This window comes from Euprymna scolopes, chromosome 2, assembly GCF_053919585.1.
Source record: "Euprymna scolopes isolate OS-2025 chromosome 2, ASM5391958v1, whole genome shotgun sequence".
In the NCBI taxonomy this organism is placed as follows: Eukaryota; Metazoa; Mollusca; class Cephalopoda; order Sepiida; family Sepiolidae; genus Euprymna; species Euprymna scolopes.
In genome coordinates this window covers 46,862,975-46,875,115 of record NC_136483.1, presented here as the reverse complement: position 1 = coordinate 46,875,115, position 12,141 = coordinate 46,862,975, and positions in this window count along the sequence as shown.

The following is a 12,141-nucleotide window of genomic DNA, read 5'->3' as shown; positions in this document are numbered from 1 at the left end:
CGTTAAAGAGTTCCCTTCAAGCGACAACAATACACTTGGAAAAGATGTCATGTTTGTGATGATATTTCCCTCTCTATAGATCTGTAATAGAATCATAAATAACGTAAAAATACTGTGCTTTTTTAAATACTAACGATATCTAAACGATAGGAACATGCTGGAAACACAACAAAAACGGGTCGATCCGTCGTCGGTTATAACTGTTTAGTACGGGTCGCAGTATGTGTGGTCATTGCAGGCATCTTCCAATCGTCGCTTGTTGCGTGTTCATTGCAGCTTTCTGTCGTCGGAATTAATGGTATGCTGAAATCGAACACTTTTATGAAAACAGCGACAAAATACATTTTTATAAAAATATATATATAATTTATTAAACAGTTAACAAGTTAGGAAACATATTTAGTCGACCCATCGCGTACAGCGAGCAAACCTCAATTCTCTTTACAACAATCAAATTATATTTAATTCTCTCTTTAAATGAAGTAAGAGAGAGACAGGAAGTCAATGATGGAAATAGAGAAAAAAGAGTGAGAGACTGAGAGAGAGAAATATGCGTTTCACACAATGTTTTAGTTTTCAACTTCAGATATCCGCGTGTAAATCTGACCTTTAAAAGTTTCATAACACCTGTCACTCAAACCAAACCGACATGATCTAACGTTCCCAACCCACCCCCCAAAAAAACCTGCATGAAACGTTTTAACTGCATCACAAAGTCAGGCACAAGGTTAGAAGCTAGATATAGGGTGATTAATTGAGCAGCCCCCAGCCCCCTTAAAAGGGGCTACGTCATTTTGCCACACAGCATGTATGACGTGATATCACATACTTTTTTGCTGTCTTCAGCCTGTTTTATCGGAGGAGGCCATGCGTCTAGACGCTGTTTCGTTCTTGTGACCTCAGGTCATATGTACTAAGATAACTACAAAACAATATGTGCCCGGTGCCTTCCAAATTATCTTAATTACAATACGGTGTTTTGTGATGCCATGCAATATGCACTGTGACAACAACCGAGCAGTAAAAAATCATATATATATATATATATATATATATATATATATATATATATATATAAATATATATATATATATATATATATATATATATATATATACATGTGTGTGTGTGTTCTTATTTTCTCTTTTTTTCTCTTATTCAATCTTCACCCCAAACAAGGCACAGGGCCACTTTGAAGTAGGGGGCTACTATCGGGGACATAATTTGCAGGGGTATTATGAAGAAAGATGAGTACCAAGGTATCTATTCACATTAAATTTGAACTTCTGCATGTCAGTACAGTTGGGAAACCAGAATCCCGGATGGGAGTTCCAAAGTCTAGCAGTTCATGGGAAGAAACTATTAGAGTAGAAGGGCTTCTTACATCTAGGGATCTCTACTGTGAAGGGGTGGGATTTGGCTGCTGGTAGGGTTTGTCGGGGGTATTCGCGTCACCGGGGTGCAAGTGCTTATAGTTCGTCCGAGAATTCGCCATTAAATTACTTGTAGAATAGGCAGAAGGATGCAACATTTAGTCGATGGGACAGAGGCTGACGCCAAAATGACAGTTTAGGACCTATCAGGTTGGCGGCTCTCTTTTGAACCCTGTCCAGAGGTGAGAGACAAGTAGTAGATGCATCAAGGCAAATATGTTTGTAAAGAGAGTTAGAGGTATGAGCATATTTTCTTTAAAACCCAGTGTATTATGTAGTGATGTTTTCTGTAAATTATTTGTTTAAAATGTAAATTGCCTATTGTACAATAGATGCATATTCTTTTATCAGCATGCAGGAATAGTATATTTGAGTTACAGATCAGTTTTACATCACCTCCAAACTTTGTTTCATTGTTCTAAACCGACATATCTCATATTTTATTTAGATGCTATTTTACAAAGATTTTTGTTTTCCGTCGCATTTTGTAAAATATTGCCTGTTTTCATTATGTTATCATTTAAATTATTTATGCCTATAAACTTATGTATCAATTACCGAATGAATCAATTATGTTTGTCATTCCTAATATACACGAATACGAAACATTCAGAATGAGACCTCAAAAATTAATATAAACATATATTTTGTATCATGTATACACATGAAATATATTCACTACATTTTAAAACTGAGTTCTTACATATTCATTTATAATTTAAAGTATCCATTGTATATATTAACGTAAATTCTTACGTCTGTTTACATTATAGACTAAAAACTTAACGTTGGCAGGCTCAGATTTGCTAATTTTATAAAAATAACGTCAGTTTGCGAGGTGTTGTACCTGAGATGTTGTCAGTAAGGAAGATACGAACAAGGAGATAGGTTAAAACAAAGTATTTATATTGTCAAGGAAAAAAAAATACGAACACGAGTTGTAGTGCTTGACGTCAGGATGACGTATTATAAAGTAGACACACATCACCAAGGTTCTGTACGTCTCGGTCTATATATATATGTATATATATATATATATATATATATATATATATATATATATATATATATATATATATATATATGTATATATATATATATATACATATATATAGTTCGAAATAGTTCATGTTAGTGTATGACTGAGTTCCTACACAAGACAATTGTACAAAAACCAAACAAAATATCGTCTTTCCACTTCTTACCATAATCTTTCCGCCCACATCTTTGTCAAGTTATGGTGTAACTATACTTGTGATATAACATTTTTATATAATTGACTATTCCAATTTTGTAGTTTAATTTTCGCGATGATACATATTTTGGCTTTTACACAGCATTTGATTGTTTTATCTCTTCGTTAATATGTAAAGAAACAGGAACGAAGAAGATTTAACAAATAGTATCTAAATATATAGTTAATTTCCAGAGCTTACAATACTATTTTCGTTCAACTTTTCAGTTTCAATATCGCTTCATATCTGTAATTTGCGAAAATTTATTATAGCAATCATAGCATTTTCCAGGGCATGAAATTTCATTCGATATATGCGATTTCTACTCCGAAAATATCTCGGTGTTAGATTAAAACTCTTGTTGGAATAATACAATAATTTTTACCAAAACTGAAAAATTATAATTTGTGTGTATTTTTGCCCCTTCGTTGACTTTCGCGTGTTGGTACGAGGCGCCTTAAACATGTTTCCAGACTTTTCTGTACAGGAAGTTAAAATTGCCGCAGACTTTTGAAAATTAAATATGTTATTTCTATACATCGTATAGGATGGCCAACTAATCAGTTATGATTCCAGGTTAAAATGAACAGCTAAAACAGATTTTGGAATGCACCCAAGTAAAGCCCGGTTGCCGAAGCTGGCGATTTCAACAATGCAATCTGAACGTGAGGACACTTTAGAGGAACAATATGCAATAAAATTCAGTTTTAAACTTTGAAAAATGTATGAAATGCTTCAAACTAGTTTAGAACAAGTTGCATTAATATAGCATCAGTTTTTGAGTGACATAAGAGATTCAAGAAAGGCAGAGAGTATGTGAGGAATGGTAAAAGATGTAGAGAGTAGTAAGGAAATCATAACACCAAAATTGATTGGCTAAATAAATAATATGTTGATAAAGACCGTCGGGTGTCATCAGGGACATTAAGTGCAGTGTTTGATGACTGTGTGCGAGACTGTACACACAATTAACGCGAGGGACGGAAAATGTGGAAGCGTTGCGCGAAGTTTATCTCAATGCACCAATCCACCACTCCATCCTTATCAGGCTATTTGACCACCCTCCCTATAATGCAAAGCATTGTGACCTGTGACTATTTTGTTACTACTTAAGCTCAAAGGACACATTAGAGGCTATCGTTATGAGACAATCGAGATGAAAGAGCTGTTACGAGGGTCATTGACACGCTCATACAGGAGGACTTTAATGCCTTTTTTAAGTTGATAGAACGTCAAAACGAATGCATTGCAGCCGGAGTAGATTATTTCTAAGTGAACTAGATGTTCCTGTGTATGCTATCATTCAGTGCCTATGCAAAAAGTCTGTAAAATTATCTAAGGCACCTCGTAAGTATTGCATGGTTTATGTTGCTTTTGTACAAGGATTATTAACCAACCTTCTTTTGAATGGAAGAGCAAATGCAGTTATTTTGATTTCTGATGTCAGTAAATCACTTAATCATAAACTTTGTATTTATACATTGATTTGTAATTATTTGCATAGCTGTTGGGGTTAACCATCCAGCATTTATGTTTAGTGCTTTGTTCCTGTTTGTGATATTTGAAAGAGATAAAAGCTTTGGTTTTAGTATTTTTCTGGTAGGTTTATACAAGCGTTATCTAAATATATTAATTATACTAAATGCCGAATATATTAATCATTGTTCTACTATTAATTAATAACTAACGGGACCTGTGGATATTTCAAAACGACAGTTTTCATATGTAATATGAATAAATTTGTAGAAAAACAGCTGAGTATTCTGTGGACGTTCAGCGTGAATGGAACCCCCATGATATTAATGTAGTTCTTTTGCTAAAACTATAAAAATATTTACTTGAATACTCTGGTTAATATGTTATAATGTATCTGGTTATGACAGTTTCACTCTAATATCCTTATGGGTGTTTTTTACATCCTTCCAATGTATAGACGCCCGGAACGAATGGAAATCCTACAATATAATTATCACATCTTTAGACAGAATAGATATTACACTTGTACCCTAGTCAGAAGAACAATATGGTATGTTTATTTTTACGTAAGACCCAAATGCAAAAATAAAATTATTATTCGTCGTCGCCGGTAATCGGGATATCATATTCCGTAAAAAGGATGATAGAAGGGGACAACATAGTACTGATATTTAATTGGAGTATCTATATACTAATTTTCGTAGTATTTTGTTGGACATAGTGAGAACAATTATTATAGTCGGATCGGAAACAGTATAACTATGAGCTAGACATCACAAAATCAAGGGTTAGGATTGAATTATGTAAATGTTCGTTCATTTAGCAGTGAGGTGTACAGTAATATGATAATTTTGGTCTTACCCAAACGCCATATGCATGCATTCACTCCAGGTAAAAATGCAGCAATTAACTAGAAAATAGAAAAAATAATAAGCATGTTTTACAAAAGGCGAATGTTTTCCAAATTTCACTGATCTATAAACAAAATTTCATATCAAAATATAGCTAGAAAGACAGAAGTGCTTACCCTTGAAATCTCAGTAATTGCATGTTAATATTAAAACAAACGGAAAGTTTCCTATTTAACATTCTGGAATATTTTTGAAATATTAAGTTACTTTGACAAAAGCCGCTGAAAATATAAACTAAATTACAACGTACAAACGTTTATTTAAAGGTTCGCAAGTCACATATACGTTATAATGACATACATTTATGTATATTACTACAACTATCCTAAATTAATTATACCAAATCAAAATAGATAATACAACTGAATCTATTATCAATGTCTTATTGGTGTATTCTTTTCACTCTCTTGTTACCTTGCAGCAGTAAGAGGAGATTATGTAATTGTACAAATATTGGTGAGACAAATAAATGCATGTCACGATAACCCGGATGAAACAGAAATAGACAACCTGCAGCTGTGGAGATTGATCCATGGGATCAAGGGTCACCGGTTACCTTCGAAGAATAGACGTCTTAGAAATGCAGATGTAAAGTATATTACGAGTACATAGCAAGTACGTCATGTATTCAGAGCACAGATCAGAGTTTCTAGTCAGATCGCGACAGAAAATGGATAGACAAGACGTGGCCGAAAGTGTAGAAATCCTAGAGAGTATCGCCTCAAGACTTTATGTCTCTCATTCAGGAAAGTACAAACACGTTAAAAAGTAATCAGAATTAGATTAGACGGTAAATGTTAACTTGCGCTACAACAGAACAGCGAGCACTCTAATTTGTTTTTTAGAGATATTCGAGGTCGCTGACAACGAATCTGATAATCAAATTTATCGTTTGCATGGTATAAACCCCTAGACCGTAAGACTATTTTGTGCCATTTCACCGCCTTTGGTAGTGGTTTTCTTACATGATAATTCGTGTACGAACTGGCGTAGTGAAGTGTTTTATCACATCGCGTAGAAATCTTTCAAATAAGAAAGTTTTTATATGAGATTCTCTTTTTCGTCTTATGTAGTTTTCAATGCTTTTTATATTGATCAAAAAAGAAAGTTTTCATGGGCTGTTTGCAAAAACATAAGCACCATACACATTTTGGATTTTTGTTCGTTTTTTAGGGGGGGTCATTCCATTAACAGGTGTTTCTGCAAATTGATTACCCACCCCAGATCGCGTAAGGAAATGGATTGACAAGGCGCGGCGCCGTTATAGAGACCTTGAATCAGTACGGTTCCAGGTAAGAATTGTCTGATGATAGCAGTTTCAATCCTACCAAAAGCCGGCCAGAGGCTTACTGGCCAAAATATGGTGAGACGACAACTACGGAAGGCAGTAATTGCAGTGAATGCAGTCAAGCGATTCATATTTCCCATCCGTCGCGGTTACCACCCGACGAAGGCCAGAGGAAAAGTTGGCCGAAACGTCGTGAACCAACGAAGAAAAGATGAGGATAATATTCCACAATAAATAAAATTAATAAACAATACTCTCTTCAATGAATTCCAATTAAATATGTTTTAAAATGTTACACTATTTCCCCGTTTTCGGTCTTTTGTTCTTGTCTTTTTCTTTATATTTAATTTTATTTTTCTGCTTTTCTATCTAACTTATTCACGTTCGCCTGTCTCATCGTCACTTATTAAGATATATGTTAGTTTTGACGCATATAAAATCCATTGTCATTATACGTTGTATTTTACTTGACATATAGTTCAGAAGAGATGCGAGCCATTCCGGGTAAATTTAGCAACTGCAGAACAATCAGAATCTGATGTTCCAAAATAAATGTCAGTAAGAAGTAATACTATTACATTTTGCTAGTGTCTAGAAGAACAGGAATAAATTATAACCTATGTCCAAAATTCATAGCAATAAAATAATGGCTTTCTTTATATATAACTTGTATGAATTAACAACCAGAATATTTTACACAAAACTTGTATTAAAATCAAAACACTAAGATATATATGATGTATCTTTCATACTAAAAACTGGGAAGATATGACGCAAGTGTCGGAAAGTGGAATTGAAGAGATGACACCTTAAACTAACACTTTGGCCTCTAAAAACGCATATACATCCCAATTGGCATTTTTAAGCGGATCCGCCTAAAGCGATCTGAAAAAAACTTACAACTTTCCAAAATGAGAAAGTAAATCCTGATATTGTGGACCTTGTAGAACTGCAGAAAAGCAACAACACATCGAAGCCAATACGGAAAAGGTTATTTCAATTATGACATATTTTGTTAGTTTGGTGACGAAGGAGGTTATTTTAACAGGGATTTTACAAGATATTACATCTTGGAATCCGTATCATAATTATGAACGACCTTTTAAAAACCCCAGAGAAGCAAACATTAGGCCATATTTGTTATTTAATGTCTAATATCTATTATTATTGTTATTTCATCAGACTTGGATTTATATTAAAGTTCTCGAAATGTTTCCAGATAAGGTGTGTCACAAAATCGTAGAAGACTATAAACTATTTAGAATCACCTTTTACCACACCTAACGCCTCGAGGCTATGTTCTTAAATTCATACAGATTAGTTAAATACTTTGAGAGTTCACCACACACACACACACACACATATATGTATATATATGTATATATATATATATATATATATATATATACACCATATACATAGCCTACATATATATGCAGATAGATACTTGGTTATTTGCTACAGTCGACACAGAAAAACTCTCGTTTATCTTCGCTATTATAATGATATGTAATCCACCTTATACACCTGTTCACAAACATGCTTTAGCTTTTACGTTAAGAGCGAGACTCGCCACTGATAATAAGTGTTCGAAACGAACGTCATTTATTTCGGAAGGAAGCCATGGGAGGGCAGTGGATAGAATATGGCAATGCGGATATAAGCGTGTCTCAGCAGGAAAGCGAGATGGCATTCTGCTAAGATTCTCTCATCTCGCAGAGGGTGTATGGGGCCTATTGCAAAGATACTTCATTTGCCCAATACCCAACCGTTTCGTGTTTGTATTTGAGAAGAAGCCACAATGGGGTAATCACGTCGGATTGACGAAAATGCCGTTAGCATGTGAAATCACGGGAAGGATAGCTATTGGAATGGTGAGGGCAATGCATTGTGGTGATGGTTATCGATAAAAATGCACTCAGGAAAATCTGTTGGATGTAGGATATTGATAATGAGTGTGGAGACAAAGGGAGGGAAAGGACGAATTTGACAAATAAGATAGTGCGACAGGAAAAAAGAAACGGTATAGAAGCATACTGGGTACAAGAAGACAACATTAAAATACATGGAGAAAGTGGAAAAGGATATTATCTACAGGAGAAAAAAGTATAGACGAAAACATAAGAAAACACAAGATTGAGAACAACAAGAAGTGAAACGAAAAAGAACGAAAAATAAATAATGTTTTCTTTAGATTAGATCTTTTATAAATGAATGTAAAAGAAACGACATAAATATTAAAAGAGAACAGCGAATACTCATGTAACGAAAGAACGATAAATATATAATAAGCAAATCATTTGAAAATAAGAGCAGCTGAAAATAATAAAATAGTTTTATGATGACAAAAAATGAGGGAGAATTAAAAGTATGCTTATGAAATTACTTGTTGCCTAAGCTAGAACGAATACTAGAATGAAATAGTTAAAAGGAGAGGGTAAGAATTTGAAGGGCAATTAGGAAAAGGAGATGGAATAGTTGTAAACGAAAGGGATACGGGGAGCGATGTAATATATTAACATATTTTTTTAATCAGCAAAAAGCATGAAAACAGTAAGAAAGTGTGTAAAAAGCACATTAATATTTATTCAAAATAGCACACTTTTGATAAAAGTAATTAATATTAACTTAACTAGCAAACATGTATCCTGGCGTCGCTCAGGGAAATATAAAATGTTGTTTTACGCATAAAAATAAATATCTCAAATTTATACTTTTAAGGACCTTAGTTTGATTTGTCGAAATTAAAATTTTACTCTGTATTTATTTTACAAATAAATAATTAAAAGTATTATATACTTTATATATGTGATATTTTCTGTTATAGGTCTGTATATTTTCTGATGACACCAGACTTTATAACAGGCACGAGGGGAAACGGCAGACACACTAACAGAAGACCTCCACTCTGTAGTGGAATGGGAACGAAAATGGATGGTCACATTCAATGCTGCCAAGACTGCGCTTGTTTTCTTCAATAATTACAAGAAACCTCAACCACCAATAGCAATAGCTAAAGATACATTAACTGACATTATTTCTTTCAAACTCTTCAGCATAGCGTACATGTGTTGGAATAGATGCAGTAAGAGCATTGCCAGGGGCGCTTCAAGGAATGTGGGCTCTCCCTACTGTGCTAGAAAGCTACATTCAAGTTCAACCACTGTTCCATCCATGCAATTTTGTATCTTTCTGCATGTTTTACAATTATTTATTGACGAAATACAAGCCCTTGTACCCGCTCGACGTAAATATCCCAGACAGACTCGACAAGCAGCCAAGTTCCACCCATACATAGTAGATATCCTTAGATGTAAGGAGGCCTTCTACTCTAATAGTTTCTTCCTGAGAACTGCTAGACTATGGAACTCTCTTTCCGGACTCATGATTTCCCAAGTGTACTGACAGGCAGGAGTGTATGTGTAAGGGAAATCGATATATTGCTGCTAAACTCCCAACATAGTATCCCTGCAACTATTTTCCCAAATAGTGGCCTCCTACATAAAAGTGGCACTATGGCTTGTTTGGGGTGAAAATGCAATAAAACATAATCGAGAACTTGTTCTAACCTAAATCAATATTTAAAATTTTACAAACTTTGCTCTAGGGTAGAGATACATAGTTAGAAACCTGTGTAATAACTTACATCATAAGCAACAATATTTATTGATATTTTTATTGTAAGACATGTATAATCCATATTGGCAAAACTTGTTTCAATATGTAAAGGAAATTAAAATATTAAACACACTTTAATCCTTTAAATTCCTAAAAGAATATGCGTTTATTTACGCCAAAACTCTAATCTAACACCCACATTTTAATTTTCTAATATTGCATGACAAATCAATAAAAAACGAGTAATGTTTTTCTTTTACACCTCCCTGCAATGTCAGCTGGATATCTTTCACTAATTAACCGACCATTATGTCTAACTCTGCTCTTGTATAAATGCAATTAAATAGACCCACATAAAAATTTTGTTTGAATAAACGGTGTATTTTATTTATAATTTTAGTATGTATGCAGTAATATCGACTAATTTTCATATGTTAGTCAAACATACCAACAGCAAAGACACACTAACATACACCTTGTGAGTTTACCATTGAATTGATAGTGATTATTATAGTGTACAATTTCTTTTAAACACGTTAGGTAGAAAGGTTTTTCAAAAAAGCATACAAATATCATAAACTCTTAATATTTTCAAAAACTGTTCACTGTGAAATTTTATAATTATTCGTGAATATTTCGCAATGAAAATGCTAAACGCAAACATTACATGTTGCAACTGTATACGAATGAACATTTATACTTATTTCAATTTTCTGAAATAACAGAGTAAAGATATAGTATAAAATAATGCAATTCAAATGTTATTGGGAATCCAGCCGTTATATCATTGACTTAAAAGATAATATTGACTGCTACAGAAAGACTTAAAAGATAACACTCGCTCGCAGTTCAATAAAAAAATATACGCTGTATTGGCTCGTATCTGGATTGCCTTCGTTTAAACCCAGTCAATATAAAGTAGTTTTCTGATGAAAATATCATTCCACAAAATTTCAAAATAGCAACATTAATTTTACAATAGTAAAAAAAATTGTAATATGATTTCGTAACCGTCGATTAGAATTTTCACATTGTCCTATTTAAATTTTTTGTAAAAGTGTGCACGAATAAATTTCTTAGAAGTGCACGTCTGTGGAACCTTCTTCCCTTTGCTTGTTTCCCACCTGAGTACAAGTTGGATGTCTTCAACATAGACACAATCCTGATAAACTGGCACCTTAAGTAAAACACTTTATAAAATTTCCATTACTAACAATTACTATGATACTATCTCACAGATTAATGTACACACAATATCATTCGTCCGACACTTGTCAAGAGATTACGACAGCAGCGATTTAGATTTTTTCTGACCTTTCTTCTGCGATTTGTACAGTTTACCAAATTTACACAGAATCTCATACACGCATATCTTTGTCAGGATTTTCTCCGTAAAGAACAATGGCTCGCACAAATATGTTAGGAGTTCAGTCGGACCACGGAAGTTGTTCGCTTGGAAGAGATCTGTTCCTGGTGTCCATGGAAGCATCCAGTGGACGCATTTAGAATATACGTAGACATTTGGAGTAACTCGCCAAACTCTGAGATGAAATAAAGTTATATGTGATTATAATCTTTGCCATGTATTTTCCTCGCAGATAAATGTATTTATTTACAGCGTGACAACCACAAAAAAATAAGGAAGTAAGGGAAATGAGGTATGTCTTATTTTATCTGGTGTGCCAGGCAGACGAGAAATATTCTACGTAAGTTATAGAACCTTCTCTTGTACATTTATTTTTCTCGTTTTGTGAACTATAATTAAATGTGTAAAAAGCACACATGCCGAACACAAGCATGCATCAATTAATGACAACGTGAAGAAATATAAACATGAACCATTGCTATTCCACATCATTTATATGAACATAGTATATATAGATACAGTATACAGAAAGTTAACAGAAATTAATATTGTTGACGATGGCTGTTATTGCTTGATGGTGGACGTGGAGTCTTTAGTTCTATGTTTCAGATTTTTCCATCTACTTATTTCACGAAATTTGACTTCTTTAAATTATTACTTATATATTATACATAGGTATTCTTTAAAGCTTGGGTTATCATGAGTCACCGATATAATTTAAAGAAAGGGGGGTCTCGTTCGATATTCTTGTCTATAATTGCTATTTCTCTCATCGCCTATTGAGGAGTATGTTTCAGAGGAGTTCATGCACTAC